General features: G+C 38.6%; 1 protein-coding gene across 5 annotated transcripts in view; it reads right to left on the bottom strand.

The window, feature by feature from the left end:
- foxp2 (forkhead box P2) overlaps nucleotides 1–13,669 on the bottom strand; it is a 708,352-nt gene that overhangs the window by 367,954 nt on the left and 326,729 nt on the right. Inside the window, exon 1 of one of the 5 annotated variants that reach the window (XM_080191076.1) lies at nucleotides 9,806–9,846. The exons of the other annotated variants lie outside the window; for them this stretch is intronic. The gene's annotated coding sequence lies outside the window, so the exon portion shown is untranslated. Of the gene's footprint in view, nucleotides 1–9,805; nucleotides 9,847–13,669 lie in introns of those variants that run through there. 5 annotated transcript variants of the gene reach the window in all.

The following is a 13,669-nucleotide window of genomic DNA, read 5'->3' as shown; positions in this document are numbered from 1 at the left end:
AGTTCTGATTGCATACGGCACATAGCCTTTAAGCATCATGCCTAACTTTTGTTCTTATTCATTAACTTAACTGAGATATCCATCAGCTCACCACTGAAGACAACGGTATGTGTCTTCAAGATCTTTGGTAGGCCTGATCTTGAGAATCTGCACTGAGATTTACTTCAGCCCAAATTAATCTGATCTTTTCCTGCCAGGTTCTTCTTCTCAGTTCTGGATAATTTCCTTTAACCATGTACAAGGACAAATCTGCACTGTCCATTCAACTGCACAATTACATGAATGCAGCCCCGCAATATAACCACTTCTCTTGAATAGGGTTTTAACACTATTTCTGAGTGTTTCAGGGCAATATGTCAAAGCTTTCCTTGGTAAACAGTTTATTTTGTCAATGAAACTGCAATTCCTATATCCACCTCCATTTTCACTAATTATCCATCCAGTAAAGGAGTGACCCAGTGATGGTTTGTTGCAGTGCATTTAATGACAGTTCATCTTTGGACTGTGACTCAAGTCCTTTTCCACATCCTTTTACTACGTGGATACTTTCCCCCATTTGACTTTCCATTTGAAGCATTTGGCTTTTGGTTTTTGTAATTCTGACCTGAAATTAGTTTCTTTTTCCAACAAGCACGTTTGATGTGGCTTTTTTGACACAATTCCTGCACATGTCGCCTTTGGACCAACAATCTGCTGTTGAGTGCCTGGATTTTGCAATTTTATGTCCACCAGATAGCAATTGTGGAACTGCTTATGTTTGACCAACATTTTCTGAATTCTTGCGCTCAAACTCAACTGTTGAGCTTCTATAGCCGTTAATTCCATGGATGCAGCAACTTTCAAAGCTTTCCTTTGGGTTAGGTTGCGTTCTGTTAACAATCAACTTTGAATAGCCTCATTCTTTTAGCCATAGACTAATCTCTCTCTAATGGTGTCGTTCAAGACGTCCCCAAATTCACAGTTTCAGCTAGTGTCTTCAAAGTAGCTAAAAACTGTGTGATCCATTCACCTTCTTGTTGATTACACTTATGGAACTTAAATCTTACAGTAATGACCAAAGATTTTGGTGACTAGTGGCCCTGTAATATTTTCACTATTTCATACTTGGCTTTTTCAGCTCTACAAGACATCACAGGAGGTTAAAGGTCACCCCGCCACCTATGCTCAGGAAAGATGAAACTAATGTCTCTGCCATTATCTTGTTCACTTGGACAAGATAGTTGAAGTGTTCTGTAAATGAGCTCCATCACTTTGTAGTCTCATCAAAAAGTCCAGGGTGCCAAAAACTCTTGCCATTTTTACTGTGGAAAGGGTCTACAGGATCACAACGGACCACAAATTTTCAGCACTATCTTCCTTCTTTTCTCCCCAGAACAAGGCAAACTCAAGCTCAGCGGGCCTTCCTTTGTGTTTTAGAACACCCCCTGTTGTTGCAGGGTATTTGCTATCCAGCTTGTTCCCAATGTTGCTACAGATCTTTTAAGTCAGAGCACATGACAAGCTCCTTTCGAAAGTTGCTTTCTCTTTGATTATTTTTTGGTTCCTCCAATGGCTGCGACCACTAGTCGGCACGCCTCCATCGCCAGTTTTTGTGTAGCAATGATTTTAATCATCGACTCTTTTGTTGAATGTCTACAATGCTGTTGGACTTTTTCAGGTCTTTTCTTTTGGATGGCTGCAAGTTGGTCTGAGCATCTTGTTACTAGTTTTCTATCTGGTGGTTTTAAAAGATAGGTTGAAGGCCTCGAAGGTTTAGTGAAAGGCTGCAAAGATAGGCTGCCCGTTTGCCCATGCAAACAACCAATGGCATCATCAGTGATGTTGTGATTGGTCTCTTAACATGCCCCTGTTCCACGGCAAAGCTGCTAGTAAGGAAACACTGGAAATAATATGAATACATAACAAATATTATTCACTTATTGAATATGACATGGAAACTTGCTGTGGGCAAATTGGCTGCCATACTTCCTACATTACACCAGTGATGAGACTTCAAAAAACACTTCATTCTGTAAGCATTCTATGATGTCTGGTGGACATAAAAAGTGCTATTAAATTGAAAATCTCCCTTCCTTTTAATCTCTGAAAGGATACTGAATTTCTATAATTTTTTTCTGATAGACAAAAGGAAATACCAAGTCTTCAGACCATATATTTCACGTTGACGTGCTAATTGTTTGTCAGGAGGGCAGAATACACAAAAGGCACAGTGAAAAATACTTAAATGTTGGACTATATGCTTCAAATCATTACAAGTTACAAACTGTTCTGGACATGTAAAGAGTGCAGTGAAATAAGTAAGAGAAGGATTTAAAACACCAGTTTGGTTACATGGTTGTCTTTGGTGTCCAAGTTGGCACAATATCTGATAAAAAAAAGGTATCCTTCACAATTAATCAAAAGTGCTCTATTTTGGATTAATTGATGCAGTTCCAACCAAAGACAAAAGGAATTTGTAAATGTAAATAACTTCAAAAACAATGAGCCTAATCAAACAAGATTTGACTTAATTAGATTTGGAACTCAGACAGCTGTTATGAGTTCACTTTATGACTCAGAAACCAATTATTTCTTTCAAATTTTCAGTAAGCTCTCATAGCTGCACTTCAGCTTGCCAGCACCTTTACCTGACTAAAAATTCAATGAAAGAAATCAAATGCAGCAACATCTTTTATGAAGGATGATGGAGCCTCACATCTGTCAAAACAATTACTGTGTGTATTATATTCACAATGACAACATTTGGATTATCTTCTTTATAAACTGCAAAACAGTAAGCCAGATATTAAGAAGAATTGATTTGAGATTACCACTGCCCTGTTGCTAGACATTATAGAACTGCTATCGTCCCCATCATAGCAGTTAATTCAGAGAGCACTATGTGGCAGTACAAAAGATACAGACCATAGAAACTGAGAAGCATTTGAAATTATTTACTCCTTTAAAGAAAAACTTTAAAAAATGTGAAATTGAGAAGATAGTACTTATTTTTTATAAAATCACCACCTTCAATAGACTACCATAATATCAATTCAAATTAGGATATGATTCCATTCGAACAGCCATCTAATACCTCACTTAAATGATCTTTCTTCCTGTGGGAGTCAAAACAGTGGATGTGGACTGGCTATTGAATTATGGCAGCTTTACTTCACAATCATTTGAGTGCATTTTCTAGCAGCGAGTTTCACTGCATAGAAAATAAGAGCAGGAATTTAGACTAGTTCTTTCTCTCACTGCCATCCCAATGGAGATCAACTAACGAAGTTCAAATTAAGCTCCAACCTGACAGCAGTCTTTACACAACACTACACAGTAAGTTAATCCATCAACCGTCAAGTATTATCTTAGACCTTGCCTTGGGAACAATGGCGGGGCTAACAGTGCTCATTGTTACATTGGATTGAATCAAACAGCAACCTGGGCGATTAAAAGTGGAATTCTGGAAGTTGTTGTATGGGCTACCCTACCCTGCTCCTCCATGGATCACTTTATAAGAATACTTCACCGTAGGTTCGGCACCGAAACCGATGAAGTTGCTCTACTTACCCACTAATTACTCTCTTAACATGATAGAAAACATTAGGGGTGGTTCATTCACATATAATTGTTTTTCATAGTGTAATAAATCATAATTTCTGCCAACTTTTCTGCTATGTAAAATTACCTTTTGCAAGTATGGGACTTCATTCCTTTAAAACCTAATTACAGATGGTGTTTTTTTATCTTTTTCATCTCTCTTGTTCTCTTAACTTCATCTTTCTTCCCCCTTTGTTTTGCTTTGTGTACAAGATTTAATCAAATTTATTATTCCTGATTTATTCCAATGGCTTCACCGCTGTATGGCTTCATGAGAATTCTTCAATCTGATTAGCGAAAGATCCAAAGGTATGAGGGTTAGGTTGGTTGGCCATGCTGAAATTGCCCCTTAGTGTCCTGAGATGTGTAGGTTAGAGGGATGAGTGGGTAAAACATGTAGAGATATGTGGGTAGGGCCTGGGTGGGATTGTGGTCAGTGCACACACGATGGGCCAAATGGCCTCTTTCTGTACTGTAGGGATTCTATGGTTCTGTTCTTCTATGATCTTCACTGCTTGTTGTTCTGTTTCCACATGCCACAGATCCCCTGTAGAGGAGGGTTCTATGCTGGATCAGACATCCAATGCCAGCAAGTTACGCTTGAAACCTTATGAAAACATTGTGGGCAGCTGTCAATGTAGTGAATGGCAAGCGCCATTTCTTCTTCATCTCAGACTCCAAAATTTGGGCCAATATGTGCAAAAGTTAATGGAGCTAATTTAAGTCACATACATTTAAAGTTTATTTATTCCTGTTAGGTTGGCTGGCCATTCCAAATTGCCCTTTAGTGTCCTGGAATGTGGAGGTTAGAGGGATTAGCTAGGTAAACGTGTGGGGTTGTGGGGATAGGACGTGGGGTGGGAATGTTGTTGGTGCGGACTTGATGGGCCAAGTGGCCTCCTTCTGCACTGTCAGGTTTCTAATGAAAAAAATTACACTGCAATGAAGTTACTGCAAAAATCCCCTACTCACCACACACAGGCAGCTATTCGGGTACACTGAGGGAGAACTTAGCCTGGTCAATGCACCTATAGACTAGCAGGTCTTTTTGTCTGTGGGAAAAAACTGGAGCACCTGGAAGAAACCCATGCAGATATGGAGAGAACGTGCAAACTCCAAACAGATAATGACCCAAGCCAGGAATCGAACATGGATGTCTTGCGTTCTGAAGCAGCAATGCTAACCACTGTGCCACCACGTCACCCCAATGTGATTTAACATTTCGCTCTATTAACATAAAATGAAGAAACCCATTCATTCACTTTACAAAATAATGATCAATAGAAATATCAATAAAACCTGTATAAATGGTTTTTTAAATTATTTGTTTTCATATACCTTACAGTATCAAAGACGTTTTTAATCATTTTGCTTGTGTGGAATTTCTGTAGCATCACAAACAAGTAAATATGTAGGTCATATTCTGCCTCTTCTAATGCTGACATCAAATGTTCAAAAACAAACAAAATCAACTCTTCCAGAGATTGATCTGGAGAAGGTAATGGTAACACTATAAGTAGGAGAAAAGTAATAATGTCACATGTGATAGGTTAGAACAGATGTTCAGGTAGACAGTCCGCTTGATTCGAAATGTCGATAGCAATAGCCACAGTGGTACATTACTACACTCATGTTGTCCCAAGGGCAAACATTTTTAGTCTTTTTCAGGTCATTTGTGTTGAGGGATAACTAAATAGCTATCCCACTGTATGTCAACAATCCACTCCTGGTGCATTTTCTAATTGTATTGACAGTATCTGTAGAGACATGTGCTACATTACTTGTCCTTGCTGACAAAGCAGGATAGCATCTTTAAGTTGGGGATGGGACAGAATAGGTTTATGTCACAAGTAGAATATGATTTTGTTTTACATACTTTTTCAGCATTGATTTGAAAACAGTTACAGTGCATTTTACAAACAGCACAATATGATGAAAAATGATTAAGTGGCACAGCAATGTGCTTATAATTATATTTCAAAAATGCCCTTCCGCTGCAATTTGACATGTAGCGTATTTACATTCCTATGTGAAAATGCCAATTTCTTTCCTGTTTTACGAACATAATACCAGCTCAGATCTACAAAAAGGTGGAGATCAGCTTCCTTCCACAATTTTTCTTAACTCAATAAGGTTCAAAATGGTGTGAACAATAATAGCAATGTTATAATAAAAGCATTAGAATGCCCAGAAAACTTCAAAACATTATTTTTTTGTAAATGACAAAGTGGCAACATAGGCTTAATAACATGGTGAGTGGAGGGGTGGGTGGAAGACAACACCGCCTCCCCCGCCTCCCCCCGCCCCCCAAACATTCCCCAACCCTGGAAACAACACTGGTACAACATGCTGACCTACCACACAGAACTCTGAGGTAGGTTAATAAGGATCAAGTGGGACTACCGACCTTCACTGGGACGCAAGGCCCACCCTCTATAGCTGCTGGCCAATCTAACCGGCTAAAAAGTCCATCAATCCCAGCAGCACCTAAAAAGGTGTCAGTGGCAGATACCAGGACTACCAGAGGAGCAAAAGATCAGAGCTCATGGATCCATGCAGCAGGTAAATCCAGGGTTTTGGGCTGGTCACACTAATGTTTTATGGTGTGGGTAGTATATTAACAGGATCAACTTCTTTGGCAACAAGCCAAATTGACAGTTGATTATTCATTTAAATATGGCAGGCAAGCAGTCAACTAAGCCACCTGCCCACTCCTCATATTATGGCAGAGAGCTCTGAGGTGGGCAGGAAGGTGTTGGAATGTCATCTACCCTATTTTACGTGCCCTTCCCCACCTCCTCAGAAAACAGACCCTTCTGTTCCTTTCACCTGCCGAAAGTTAAGTTTCAGCCCCATGCTCTTAGTGTTTCAGCATTCGTCTCCTTAAATGTTAGGAAGTATTCGCAAGCTCACAATCATAGAATCCTAACAGTGCAGGAGGAAGTCTCACAACACCAGGTTAAAATCCAACCAGTTTATTTGATAGTAATCCCACAAGCTTTCAGAAACGGTGTTCCTTCGTTAGGTGTGGAACATCATTTATGAAAGCTTGTAGGATTACTATCAATTAAACTGGTTGGAATTTAACCTAGTGTTGAGAGACTTCATACTGTGTTTAGTCCAGTCCAACGCCAGCATCTCTACATCATGACTACCATCAACACTGCAGAAGGAGGCCATTCGGCACATCGAGTCTGCACCGACGACAATCACACCCAGGTTCTATTCCCCATATATTCAACCTGTTAATCCCCTGACACTAAGGGGCAATTGAGCATGGCCAATCAACCTAACTTGCACATTTTTGGACTGTGGAGGAAACCGGAGCACCTGAAGGAAACACACGCAGATATGGAGAGAACAAAATAAAATAGTTTCACAATTTTTCTGTGGCATTTTGTGGCAATCAGTTTACCACGGGAAGGAAATTCAAATACTCTCTCAGTGAAAAAAAAATTGAGGCGTATAAAAGCTGTCCTACTGCTTTCATATTCAAGAAATGTTATGTAGGAAGGCTAAAAAGGTAATACAAATAAATAATGTTTGACAGGTGCAAGGAACAGGAGTTTAAGTATTTAGCATTTACTCTGTACTCAACCTAGTTTCCCAATGTCACCAATTTTAATAAAACTTTTGTGGGACAATTGTAGCTTTCTTTCTTTACGGCCTAACATTAGTATTAAAAACAAATATCCACCAGCACGAGAACACAAAACACCATCACTGCAAAACTTTTTCATCAAATATAGAACCAATGAAGGGGCAGCATGGTGGTATAGTGGTTATATCACCTGCCTCCAACCGTCAGGGACCCAGGTTCAACCCTGGTCTCAGATCACTGTCTGTTCTCCCCGTATCTGCATGGGTTTCCTCCACGTGCTCCGGTTTCATCCCACAGTCCAAAGATGTGTGGCTTAGGTTGATTGGCCATGCTAAATTTCCCCTTAGTGTCACGTTAAATATGTGGACTTAAGGGGATAGGGTCTGGATGAGATTGTTGTCGGTGCAGGCTCAATGGACCAAATGGCCTCCTTCTGCACAGTAGGGATTCTATAATGGCACCAAATGAATATACCTGATTTGGAACTTTCTGTAAATTACAAATAAAGATGTACACAGTTAATAGCCACTCTGATCAAAGGAATGTGTGTTTAAAGAGAAGATTCGATCAGCCATTGATTTACTCCTTGCACAGTACACTGTACAGTGTTTTCATAATGAAAACAATTAGGATAGGGGAAATTAATAATCTTGAACTGTTCCCATTAAAAGGCTTCCGGTATTTTTATGAATGCAAACTAAACTTTCCTGCTTGCTTACAAATTATATTGACTTTGTACTTGTATACAAACAGGCAGAATTATATTAATGATTACGATAAAGTACCTTGGGATTTGCATATAATTTAAGACACTGATGTATTTTGTTTTCTTCACTGTGCATTTGAAGGACACTAAAACCATTTTATATCAAGTGAAGTCTGAATGATTCAATATTTTTATTCCTTTTCTAAAAGCTTCAAACTTGTGAGTTCAGTAAAAGAAAATATACAGCAGGCTTGGTATTATAACAAAAAAAATGTTGGTTTCCTGTTAATTATGATTAAAAGCAATATTTAAAGTCAATGCAAAGAATCGCTATGTTGAATGAACTTTCCTCCAACTTGTACATGATTTGAGCTGAGCCAGCGAACGGCAAATGGACAAAACCAAGAATGTCACAAGGCAACAACGCAAAGAGGGACACAGAAAAGGAGCAATAGAAGGAAAGAAATAAGTAAGGAAAGAAACAAGAAGTAACAAAAAAGAAATACACTGCATGTCAGCATGATTGTGCTGCACTAACAAATTGCAGACATGGGAGTCGCGAGATTCATCAAGTAAAAGCTCCTGACAATACGAATTTGAAAATCACAAAGAAATAGGATAACAGGAGGGGATAGAAAAGTTTTTTTAAAAAAGCTTTTTCATTAGTGTCCCAAACAGACTTACATTAACACTGCAATCAAGTTACTGTAAAAATCCCCTAGTCATCATACTCCGGCGCCTGTTCAGGTACACTGAGGGAGAATCACGCACGGCCAAAACATCTAAATCAACACATCTTTCAGACTGTGGGAGGAAACTGCAGTAGCCAGAAGAAACCCATGCAGACATGGGGAGAACATGCAAATTCCACATAGAGAGTGACCCAAGGCTGGAATGGAACCTGTGTGTCTGGCACGATGAGGCAGCAATGCTAAGCATTGTGCATGTGTAGTTTATCCACTTACAAAACTATATTTTTTTAAACTTGTTGAAATTGCAAATAGTTTAAGGTCACAAATAGAATTGTCACTCAGTTGTATAATTTTTGTTCAAATGGATTCTATTTTATTTTTGACTCTGAGCCATAGAATCCAAAACTGCACGAGGTTCAACTGCACCAGTAAAGGTCTCAGCACAAATAGCTATGCCTGGCATCACTGCCCAAGCTTGGGGTGGAGGAGTCATATATGTCTGAGTTCCCACTTTCAACCATCCTTTGCATGCTGCTATTGGCCAAGGAGGAGGTGTGGTTCTAACAGTCCTTCATACTGACAGCCAAATTGCACACTGGAAGTATGTATACTTGCGGAAAAGCCTCCCGAATCAGAGTTTTCACCAATAAATCTACACCCAAAGTAGAAGTTATACCTTTATTAAAGGTAAAGGCAGATCATTGGAACAGAAACAGAAAAGAAAACCTTTTGTATGCACTTTCCATTGAAACCAACATTTTAAAATCTAAACACAGAATCAAATCATACATATGTATTCTTCTAAAGTTAGCACTGCTACTTTTTCCCCATAATGTTTGCTGGGAGTTTCTGGCCCTGCCATGGGGCAGGCGGGGGGCATACGACAGGCCAGCCAAAAGTCCACTCACTTTCTGCAGGGCTGGAAGAACCTGGCGGGAGGTGGGACCGCAAAATCTCGGCCAGTGTCAAACAGATACTGAGAAAGAACACACAAGGAAAAGTAAATACAGTTAGGAATTGATGAATCTATTTACCTTGTCAGCATATATTTGTAATCATATGTCCCATCGTGTACTCATCACTCCTCCAACAGAAGCTGATTCTTCGTTATTATGCTGCTGAGTTTCAGAGCTATTTCCCAAATTCACTTCACTGAGCCAACACGCCTGCTCTTCAAAATACACTTAAAAACTTTTCTCTGTTGCTCCAGCCTCCATCCCTACTTACACAGTCTGTTAAGTCTTCTGCTCAGCATCCTTTTCAGTTCCTTGTAATGCACACCGAACTTTCCTTCCTGTGAAGGACACAATGTAAATGCGCAGCTAGCAACTGAAAAGGTTTTGCATTTTGCAAATTAGACAGTGATCCACAGTACGATACTGGATGATGAGTTAAAGTCAATCTTCAAAAAGTGGTCAAGAAAATATATCTTAAATGACAAAAGATTACAGCAAGGAAAATGTCACTAAACCATCCAAATGCCATGAAAAAATTTATTTCATATTATACCACAAATGTATGTTGAACTTGCGACCAGATTTTAATTTTAAGATGCAAAGTTTGGGTCAGAAAATCTCCTGGTGGGGCAAGTGCCAGGTATTACACCTTCTCCCATTACAAGTAGGGTAGGGGACGGGTCTGAGTTCACATTTTCAATGACAGTTTTAAGAGGCTATCAAAGGATTAGATGCCTTTGGTATGGTTGCAGATTACAAGTTTGTTTTTATAACAGATTGAATACTTAAGGGGATTTAAAATCTCTGAGCAGGTTTCATGAATGTTGTTTTCAGTACCAGGTGCTTCTGAGTGAGAATTCTATTGAATTGTTAGAAGTTTAGTTTTGTTTTTAATCATTCATCTCCAGATGGTTTCTAAGGGCTGCCTGTAATGGAAGCTGGATGAGTGATTATGGAGGTGGCATAAATGGAATGAAATGACATGGGGCCTGTTGAGAGAAAGAGGGCCTTTTATAAAAGGAAGCCAAAGTTGCAGATTCACACTCCGTCTCTTCCGCACGAACAAAAATAGGATCTGCCAGGAATGGGAGCAGGATTTTAAAGGCCTCCAGAACTAGCGAGATTCTATGAAAATCCTGTTCTAGGTCTTCTTGGTTTAACAAATGTAAGTTCATCATTGTGCTTCCCTCCCTATTTTAAAGCCAACACTTGAAACATCTGGCTAATATACAATTACTTCTAAGGATCGTTGATGTTAAAAAATCTACTAGTCACCAAGTGCAATCACAAGACGTATCAATCTGTGCCTATGTTATTCTAGTCACAAAGTGAACAGTTCATTTGTATTTTCAACTGATGATTGTTACAATGTTAGAATTGCTGACAAAACAACGCTAACTAAATCCTGTCTGATGTATAACAATCAACTTGAATATCCTATTCCAAGAATGTGACATGGACAGTATTTTAAATAGCGTACAAAAGGTATAAATTATCAAGGAATGAATACAAAACTATTTTGTAAACCATTGCAAGCAGATCCTAATATAAACTATACTCTGACAAGATAGAAAATAAACTGATGTTAGAAGGGATGAGCAATAAAATAATTCCCTTTTAAACAGTTATACCTGAGCATATATTAAACAAACATGCTGCATCAAAATAAACCAATAATCTTGAAATTACAGTTCTTGAACTAATCAGAAAACAAAGTTTAACTTCAAAAGAATTTACTTAGCAAAATAATCCATTGTCTGGAAAACTGCATCTCTTCAGCAGGGTCCTAATTACAGTATGTCATTTTGTATTTTTCGTTTCGTAAAATGGTATCTGATATCTATTTGTAATATAACAAAATGAATGTGCGAATTTCTAGCTCTTGAGCATCGGTTCAAAAAGCTGTAGAATGGTTAATTCTTTACCCAACATGGTCAACTCTATATGGAGGTGATACGAAGCTTTGACCATAGAACAATATAATTGTGCCATAACATCATATGCAAAATTCTTAAAAATCAAAACATGCAAGCAATTCTCAGCTACGTTATTCTAACAATATGCACACGAGATATTACATTTAGGTTCTGATTCACTTAACTAGAAGTCAGCTCAAGGGATTTAACACAAGGTTTCTATAAATTAAAAAAAAACTAAAGCAGCTACTGGAAAATAACAATACACTTCGATACACAAACTATTAACAATCTGAAATTTAATGCAAATTGAATATGGAGCCAAATGGACAAAAGCACAAGTAGAAATGAACAAAACAATCTGAGGAAATGTGCAAATTTAGATTTTGCAGAAATTTAAAATTATCTTTGTTATAGAAGAATACCAGTTCATTAATGCACCAACATATTTTAATTACACTTCCTTTCTTTCTCAATAACATAATAGTAAATAATAAATAATACAACATATAAATTGAAAAGAAACACATTTATGTACACACACACACACACACACGATGGGGCAAATGAATTCATAAAATTAGAATTGCATTTTCAATGTGACAGGAGTATTTAACTGATTCAATTATACAATAAGGTGCATTGCATTCCTTAAACTGTACAAATAAAGTGTGAAGCAAGATGTTAAACCATAGAATTTGTAATTGACTTTCCATGAGCAATTGTCATTGCTTGACTTTCTTGTGGATGCATTTGTCACAAGTAACCTTCCAATGGGGTGGGATTTCATTGTTTTGCAGTATTTTGTGAGCAATCAACATATTTTACATGTGAGCTGTAAGCTACAATACAATATTTTCAAAATTGCAATATACTTATATGGATGTCTTAGAAATCTAAATTGATTCTCTGTGGAAGAAGGTAAATGTACAGTTGGAAACTGTATGAACAACTGCTGCTACCTTGAATGGCAAGACACAAGTCTGATTCTTCGATTTATTTATCTACAAGACTACTGTGGAAGATAGGAAAAATACCATACAATTAGCACTAAATTGTAAACTTCTTCTATATTAATTGTATTCATAATAAAAAGTGTATACAAACAAAACGACCTTGGATGCGCATGGCCAGAGGTAGCAGGACTGGTGGATAAGATTGTTCGGATGGCACGCAGGATAATTGAGGCATAGAATAGGGATTATGTCAGAATGCTCCCGTGAATGGAAAACTTTCGCAAAATGGAAAGACTGGGTAGGCTGGGGTCTGTGTTGGAACAGAAGAGGCTCAGAGGAGATTTTATTGAGGGGTATACAACAATGAGGCCTAGATAAAGAGGATAGGAAGTACCTATTTGTCCAAGCAGAGAGGTAGCAGAGCATTTAGAAAATCACAGTGCAATCAAGTAGCAACATTGTTTTATAAAAGGAAAATCATGTTTGACAAAATTATTAAAGTTCTTAGAGAGTAGAAAACAGAACAGATAAAGATGTAGTGTATTTGAATTTCCAAAAAGCATTTGATAAGATGCCATATAAACGTTTTCTACACAAGTGCTCATGGTATTGGGGTAACATATTAGCACAGAGGTGTGGTTAACATGTAGAAAACAGATGTGCACCAGGTGAGTCGATCTTCCAGAGGGCAGAGGAGCATGCCAAGGTACCACCTGGCACCCATGTGACACTAGCTGGGCTAACCCTAGTGCTGGGGGGCAATGCCCAAGTAGTGCCAGGGGTGGTTCCAGGGTAAGCTAGTTTCTTCACTCTGCACTGGGGCGACCTTTAAAAATGGTCTCCTCCCTATCATCATGCTTCTAAGTTGCTGGCAGGGCAGGTAAATCAGAGGCTACTTCGCCAATGCAACATCATGGAATCCATAGTTACAAGTTTTTGTTTTAAGTGCAGTACAATTTGGCAGCGAAAGATGCTGACGGCTTCAACACTGCTTTTCCCATCAACATCCAATATCACAGAAAATCCTGGCCAGAGTCAAGATAAATGGGTAATTTTCAGGTTAGCAAACAATAACAAGTGTGGGGTTGGTGGGGTGGATGGGGGGGGGGGGGGGTGGCATGGGGGAGGTGGTTGAACTATTTACAATCTATATTATTGATTTGGATGAAGGGACAGAGTGCATTATAATCAAATTTGCTGCCAAAACAAAAGTAGCTGTGAAAGCAAGTTGCAAGGAGGGCATAAAAGGTCTGAAAAGGGTTA

The sequence above is a fragment of the Carcharhinus amblyrhynchos genome, chromosome 6 (genome assembly GCF_965287045.1).
Source record: "Carcharhinus amblyrhynchos chromosome 6, sCarAmb.v2.hapA, whole genome shotgun sequence".
NCBI classification, from domain to species: domain Eukaryota; kingdom Metazoa; phylum Chordata; class Chondrichthyes; order Carcharhiniformes; family Carcharhinidae; genus Carcharhinus; species Carcharhinus amblyrhynchos.
Note: the sequence above shows the minus strand (reverse complement) of the source record. Positions and strands in the feature narration are given on the sequence as shown.